We start from the raw sequence: 8,586 nt of genomic DNA, 5'->3' as shown, positions 1-8,586 counted from the left end.
TCATTGTTATCAAAGCAAGTAAAGACATTAGAATCTGTACTGTCGCTGGGTTTTATTTCCATCATGTCAAGAGACAATAAGACTCAGAATCCAGTCTTTGTCTAAGGACACCGTTCAGCAGGAAATTGATTTCAATGGTGAGAGGCACAGAGGCTTCAGAGGCTTCTTTGACGAGGTACTTGTAGAGCAGAATCCAGATACAGTTGGGCTCTTTCTCTCTCTCCCTTTCTTCTTTGGCTATGGATCTCAATCCTTATCTTACTTTTGGCAAATACCCTCATATTGTTGCAGAACAATGAAGGCATCAATGCCTGTGCATGGTAGGGGTCTCACATGCTGGTGTGCTGGGGTCTAAATCGAACAAATGCTGAGGAAACCATGATGTACACTTTTGGGGGGAGGGGGAGGTTTTACAGAGAAGAACTGCCATCATACCACTGTGGACAGGAGCCTTAAGGGCAAAACATAGTGCTTGTCAGTTCATGTTTGTCTGGGCTCGGAGAAGAGGCATTTATTCAGGCTCTGTGTCATGATAACCATAACAAGCTGAGTTGAGACCCTTCACTACATGCCCAGCTATGACTATGGACGCTGATGAGAATGCTTATGTCTGCCTCTTTGCATTCATTTCATACCTTTAGACACTTAGCTCATTCAGAAATACAGGTGGCATGATGAGCTTTTGAGACTGGGAAATACATACAAGGGTGTTCAATTTGCAGTCAGGGTTATGCCACTTTTAATGGCCTCATACTTACCCTGTCTTGTGCATTTATTTATTTTCCAGCACAAGGAGATTCAGTGATTTTTTTATCTTTTTCTCACCTCTATTGACATTGTCTGACAAGGCTGTTCAGACTCAGACTGCTTAGGAAAAATAAACTTTGGTGCCAGGTTTTGAGACATCAGCATTGTTCTCTCATCTTTATTCTATTATTCGGATGCAAAGAAAACTTTCAGTTGAACAGCCAGAATGGAAAAAAAACAAAAAAAAACTCCAGTCCCCCTCTCCTGCCCCCCCTCCCCATCCTGTGATCTTAACCAAGCTAGTGTGGCATAAAATTCCCATGTGCAGTATGTGGGTAGGAATCCATCGCATAAACTGCATGTTCACAAACTTTGGCATGGTTTGGCATGGATGTGTTCTGCTGCTATGTCTTCTACATGCCAGACTCAGAAGAAAACCATATTCAGTGTATTACAGTGGCTGACATCTCTTTGCTCTACTTTATGCTGCTCCGCTTTATACTAAACTCCTAGGCGATGGCATCACCCTCGTTTTGTTAGAGCAGGGAGAGAGACCTGAGGGATATGAATATGTCCCCAAATTTTTCTGCCCCTTCCATGGCTTCTTCTGGAGAAGAGTAAGACGGGTTGTGGAATTATTCACCACAATGAGGAGAAAAACATCGGTCTGATCACCACTTTGGTGCAGGATGTGGTAAGGGATTTGAGTGCCCTGTTTGACATGGTGTCCTTAAAACAGACTCTACCAATTATTAATCACTGTAGTTGGTGATCCTGTAGGAGATTGGCTACATATGTCAAAATCTTGAGTACCTTAAGCACCATCAGAGGGAACTGCAGAAGGATGTGAAGAGAAAGATCTCATGAATTGGAGGCTGCCATGTCTGTGACAGTTGGAGGACCTCCACAGGCCTTGCCCCTATACGCTGGAGAGATTACTGCAGTCTCTACTCTGACACTTCCTGGAACGGAGGTAGAGCAACAAGCCATCTCAGGAATATCACTGTAGATAATTCTCAATATCTTCAAGCAATTGACACAAGTGTATGAATTAACTCATCACTTTATATCACTTGAGGCAAATGTGCTATCTGGAGTACCTCTTGGTAAGAATAAGCAATTTAAGATACATTAGTATATGGAATATTCTACTTCATTAAAACTACAGTCATCCCTAAATGTAAATGAGTGGAGAGAAGAGATTATCAACCTTGTGGTTATATTAGGGAAACTGAAAACATATTTAGAGCACCCAGCGAGACTTTCAACGGCACCTACTATTTGCTTTCAGGAACAACAAATCCACATCCACACAGTAAGGAATTGACTCTTCATGGGGCTCAGAACTCTGACCATGATCCAGCAAAGCTTCCCTTTAAGCATAGGTAGTCCTATTGACTTAAATGTCCCTACGTGTGCTCCCATTGCTGTCAAAGGCAAAACTCCCATTGGTGTAGGATCAAGCCCAGAATGCTTTAAATTAAGCATATGCTTAAGAGCTCTGGTTAGGGGCCAGTGTGCTTAGCATTGTGCAGAACTGAGCCTGAAATGCAAGCCTTAACAGGTACCAGTAGAGTTGCGGGGGGCGTGGAGGAATTCTCCATTGACTCTCCATTGCCTTGCAACTAGTGTCATCATTTACATCCAAGCAAAATGATCATAAAATGCTACTGTTCCTATTAGGTAGCATTTTGCACCCACTTTGCAAGGAGGCAAATGACAAAGGAAAGTGCAGGGCAATGGAGGATCAGACCATGTTACTATTCTTTTGAATTTTGTTACAAATTCATTTTGATTGTGTTCCTTTTATGTTTTCCTTCCTCAAATCCCGTAGGGAATTGGTTTAATTGTGGGCCTGAACCAATGACTTCAATGGGCTTGCAACTGGGCCCTTTAGTGAATTTTGGAGAATGTTTGTGGAAATCAAATTTTGAATTTGTAAATGTGAATATTCACACCAGGAATATCACTCTGAGAATTACACTCATCCAATTACAGACTAGGACAGGCAACAAGGTCTAACAGATAAGTCACAGGACTGGAAATCAGGCTACCTGGTTATTCCTGTGACACTGGGCAAGTTTCTGTCTCTGTTTCCCTTCCCACCCTTTGTCAATAAACTCATCAGATTATGGACTGTCTCATTAATTGTATATACAGTTTTTGGCAAAATGGGTTACTGATCTCAGATGGGACCTGTAGGCAACACTGCAATACAATAATAAATGAAAATAGCAATATAACAAATCCTCTTTTGTTCAAGCACCGCTAATGAACACAGCCCAGATTTTGTATATCAGATACAGGTAAACCCCTGGCTAACTGAACTATGATTGTACAAAATATAGAAATGTTCAGGGCCGCCCAGAGGGGGGGGCAAAGGGGGCAATTTGCCCCAGGCCCCGGGCTCCGCAGGGGCCCCCAAGAGGACAGCTGAGGCTCCCGCCTCCGTCCCGCTCCTGGAGCCCTAGCGCATCAAGCGGCGTGTCTCCGGCAGGGCCCCTGAGCCCCGCCCCGCTCCGAGCCGCGTGGTCAGGGGGCGGGCCTGGGAGCACCGGGCTGAGCTCAGCTGCCTCCGCTCGGCGTGGAGCTCCCAGCCCCGCCCCCTCCCCATGCGGCTCGGAGCGGGGTGGGGCTCAGGCCCCGCCGGGGACACGCTGCAGCTGTCAGGCGAGGCGCTGAGACTCCGGGTGAGGAGGGAGCCGGGGGTAAGAGGCTGGGGCCGGGGCTGGGGCCGGGGGGGTTGGCTAAGGGGCAGGGAGTCTTGGGGACAGTCAGGGCACAGGGAGGGGGCAGAGGTTGGGGGAGCGGTCAGGGGGCAGGGAATGGGGGGCTGGGATTGTGGGTGTTCTGGGGGGCGTGGATAGGGTCAGGGCCGCCCAGAGGGGGTGGCTCAAGAGGGCGCAGGAGCGTCTTCATTCCCGGTCTTTGCCGGCGGGGGATCCTTCCGCTCCGGAGTGGAAGGACCCCCCAGTGGCGAATTACCGCCGAAGCGGGACCCGCCGCCGACGTGCAGCCCGGTCTTCGGCGGCGGGGGGCCCTTCCATTCTGGGACCCGCCGCCGAAATGCCCCGAAGACCAGCGCGCCCCGCCGCCGAATTACCGCCGAAGACTGGGCTGCACTTCGGCGGCGGGTCCTGCTTCGGCGGTAATTTGGCGGCGGTGGGTTCCCGCCGCTGGTCTTCGGGGCACTTCGGCGGCGGGTCCCGGAATAGAAGGGCCCCCCGCCGCCGAAGACCCCGGGCCCCCGGAATCCTCTGGGCGGCCCTGGAAATGTTGCATTGCTGGAACTCTGATTATGTGATTTCTATGGATATCCCACTTGACATTTGGATAATTGGGGTTTATCTGTATTTGTAATGAATAATTCACAAATAATCTGCTGGCCAAAAATTATTTTTAAAAATGGTTTTCTGTTAATAATTTTGAAAAACTAGGACATTCAAGAAAACTACAATCTGCTTGTGAAAAATCAGTGAACAGAATAAAAAGTGAAATTCTTTAAATGAATTTTTCATTCATCTGTTCACCCAACTTTAGCTGCCAGTCTCATAGGGCCTGATTCTGTTTTATAGTAAGGCCCATTTATACTGCTGTGCCCTGGGAGTGTAAAGGGGCCCTAAGGTGGTCATGAATTACATTTAACTCACTTTAAGTCCTCTTTATTCAGGAGAACATTCCAAGGGTTTCTCATATAAATGAGAATCAGATCCTATGTTTCCAGAAGCTTTGAGGTCCACAATCAAAGTCCCTCTAAGCTTCATGACCACAATTTAGGTGAAGGACAGAGTAATTCTGGTAGACAGTATTAACCCCTGCCCTGATGAATCTTTCAATGCCCTTCTCTAGTGGTTTGTATTGTGTATTATATTGTATTGTGACATGAACAACAAAATGATGACAACATATTTCTTGATTACCATTTGTCTAGTCCATAGCACAAACACTGTTGAGAAAGTCATTATGATTTGGAGTAAATATCTGTATTATGGTAGCACTCAACAGCCCCAGTTGGGATTAGAGTCCTAGTATACTGGCCACTGGACAAACAGAGAAAAGAGACAATCCCCGACCTGAAGGACTTAAAGAGCAAAGAATTTTTCTTTCATCTATAATGATGTCATGCCTATAAGGCAAGCATTATGAACAAGAAGCTAGATAGATGAGTTGAGATGGATACCTGTGGCACACCCGTGGCACTCTGAACAAAAGCAAATATATTATTTACTATTTGTTTTGCACTGATAGCAAGGAACCAGAGATCAGAAAAATTCCTGAAAGGCACTTGGAAGATGAACACTCTCTCGTGCCTTGCTAGTTGTGGCCTCAAGAAGTCGAAACATTCTCTGAGGTATTTTTGTCCAGCCTATAATGGTAGAGGTGCTACAGGAGACACAGGGACCTTCAAAGGTCATTCAGAGAAAGTAAACCTATCTTCCAACTGTCTGCTTTAGTCTCATATCCTTTCCAAATGATGAAATACACTTTCAGGGCAACAGGCCTCCTCCTCCATACAGGACTGAAATTTCAGTAGTTAATGGCTGTAGACTCAATGGGTATGTCTACATTACAAAATTAGGTCAATTTAATAGAAGTCAATTTTTTAGAAATCGATTTGATACAGCCGATTGTGTGTGTCCCCACTAAGTGCATTAAGTTGTCGGTGTGCATCCACAGTACAGAGGCTAGAGTTGACTTTTGGAGCATTGCACTGTTGTAGCTATCCCACAGTTCCCACATTCTCCACCGCCCATTAGAATTCTGGGTTGAGCTCCCAATGCCTGATGGGGCAAAAACATTGTTGAGGGTGGTTCTGGGTACGTCATCAGGACCCCCTCTATCCATGAAAGCAATGGCAAAAAATCATTTCTCGCCTTTTTTCCTGGATTACCCATGCAGACGACGTACCATAGCAAGCATGGAGCCCACTCAGCTCACTGTCACCATATGTCTCCTGGGTGCTGCTGGCAGACATGGTACTGCAGTGCTACACAGCAGCATCCCCTTGCCTTGCCTTGCCTTGCGGACGACAGATGGTACAATACAACTGCTAGCCGTCGTCATCGTCCCGTGGGTGCTCCTGGCCAATCTTGGTTAGGTTGGTCGGGGTAACTGGGCAGACATGGGAGCTCCTGGCCGGCTTAGGTGAGGTCAGTCAGGGGCACTTGGACAAAAATGGGAATGACTCCAGGTCATTCTCTTTAAGTTTCATCTAATGGAGACTCAGTCCTGCCTGGAATATCATGCCAACTGGAGGCTTCTGCCTCAGGCTGCTCTCCCAGTCAGCAGCCCCGTGCGGTTGCACCTACCCCTTGCTCCCATGGCTCATGAAGCCTGGACAGTTGTAAGGAGCAGTGCAACTATAGGCTGAGCAAGTGCATAATGGTGGTAGAATGTGCCTTTGGATGTTTAAAAGCTCACTGGTGCAGTTTACTGACTCGGTTAGACCTCAGCAAAACCAATATTCCCATCGTTATTACTGCTTGCTGTGTGCTCCATAATATGTGTGAGAGTAAAGGGGAGACGTTTATGGTGGGGTGGGAGGTTGAGGCAAGTCACCTGGGCTCTGATTACGCACAGCCAGACACGAGGGCGGTTAGAAGAGCACACCAGGAAGCGCTGTGCATCAGAGAAGCTTTGAAAACCAGTTTAATGACTGGCCAGGCTACGGTGTGAAAGTTCTGTTTGTTTCTCCTTGATGAACCCCCAACCCCACCCCTTGGTTCACTCTACTTCCCTGTAAGCCAAACACCCTCGCCTCCCCTCTTTGATCTCTGCTTGCAGAGACAATAGTCATTGTTGTTTCAAATTCATGCATTCTTTATTAATTAGATACACAAATGGGGGGATAACTGCCAAGGTAGCCCCGGAGGGGTGGGGGAGAAGGGAAGCACAGGGGTGGGATAGCTGTAGGGGTACCCCCTAGAATGGCATGCGGCTCATCATAGAAGCGGCATGTCTGGGGCTCTGACCTGGAGTGGCCGTTTGCCTCTCTGGTTCTGTGGTAGGCTTGCCTGAGCTCCTTAAGTTTCACGGGCACTCCTGTGGGTCCCTGTTATAACCTCTGTCCTTCATACCTTTGGAGATTTTTTCAAATATTCCGGCATTTCATCTTTTGGAACAGAGTTCTGATAGCATGGATTCGTCTCCCCATACAGCGATCAGATGCAGAACCTCCTGTTCGGTCCGTGCTGGAGCTCATTCAAAAGTTCATGGGGCTTTTCCTGTCTACCTGGCCAGTGCATCTGAGTTGAGAGTGCTGTCCAGAGCGGTCACAATGGAGCACTCTGGGATAGCTTCCAGAGCCCAATATCATTGAATTGTATCCACACTACCCCAAATTTGACCCAGCAGGGTCGATTTCAGTGCTAATCCCCTCGTCGGGGAGGAGTACAGAAATCAATTTTAAGAGCCTCTTAAGTGGACAAAAATGGCTTTGTCGTGTGGATGGGTTCAGGGTTAAATCAATCTAATGCTGCTAAATTGGACCTAAACTCATAGTGTAGACTAGGGCAGTGAGAGAGGCCTTTCATGAAAGATTGAATTGACAGACGCATTTGGTTGATCCTGACTAATGTGGCCTTTCCCTCATCACAAGGGGACTGATACAACTCCCACTGAAGTTGAAGGAAGTTTTTCCATTCTCTTCGCTGGGAGTTGGAGTCAAGGCACATGCTGAATTCTTGACAGAGAGATAGACCAAGACAACAGATACAGGAGAGAATTATATATACATACTGAAAGTAGAATGCCTTCAAGTATCACTAGATGGCCCTAATTAGGTAGCATTTGTCATCTGAAGGCTCTTCCTCTTGAAGAGAAGTTGCTTCCTGCATTATATAGGCTATGATTTTGTTTTGATTAGAGCCTGCTCCTTGTTGAAACTGTTACACCACCTTCTTTGTGCACATATTGCTAACATAACCAGTGGCCTTGAGATTAGGTATAAGAAGGACCGAACAGGTGCAACAGGTATGAACCTTACAGGCAAAAATCTCATCCCAGATTATTGAGCCAGCATACTGTGCAGAGCTTCCACACCTAAATGTCTCAAATTCAGAGCTGGATTAACTTTGAAAAATCCAAAAACAGTTTCCACAATCAAACAAAGGCTTTGGACTCTGGTGAATCAGGATTAGTGTTCTGCAGCAGTAGGGAAGATGCATTATAATTAAGTCTGCACCCTCCAGCAGATCTCTGCTGGGGGTATCAGCAGTCTTTGGCCAAAAACTGGTTTGTAATCAGTCTAGCTTCCGGCTGAATAGCTTGGCTGGTGAGGAAGCAAAGTCTGTGCATTTCTATGGCTCCCACACAGCAGAAGCTCACTTAGAATATCCTAGAATGCACATCCAATATAATCTCTCTCATCTTTCAATATTTGTTTCAAGACCAGATTTATGATTTTGTAAAAAAAAAAAATGAAGCCACGTGGCATAACATTTCAAGTAATGTTGCAGTACTAACTATTAATTTTCTTTTGAAATGAATATGATTGACCAAAATGAGAAGGGATTTGTGCATAAGAGAATGGAACTTTCAGTAAGAATTGAAATTCTCATATTTTCCTCGCTTACTGAAAACTCTATTTAGACATTACAGTGAAGTGAAACCCAATGATAGGAACTAGAAAGAACAGATATGACTATAAAGAACAGAGTTGTGTGGCTAACAGTACAATGTAGCCTCCAATCTGGTACTGGTCAAGTATGATCTTTTACATGACTTGCCAATTATTTCACATAAGCACTAGGTGATAGATAATATCTATGATAACTGTGTAAAATGGTTTAACGTACAAATAATATCAAGAGCCTCTCTCTCATAGCCTAGTCCAGCTGT

This window comes from Mauremys reevesii, linkage group 4 (assembly GCF_016161935.1).
Source record: "Mauremys reevesii isolate NIE-2019 linkage group 4, ASM1616193v1, whole genome shotgun sequence".
NCBI classification, from domain to species: Eukaryota; Metazoa; Chordata; order Testudines; family Geoemydidae; genus Mauremys; species Mauremys reevesii.
This window is presented reverse-complemented; position numbering follows the sequence as displayed.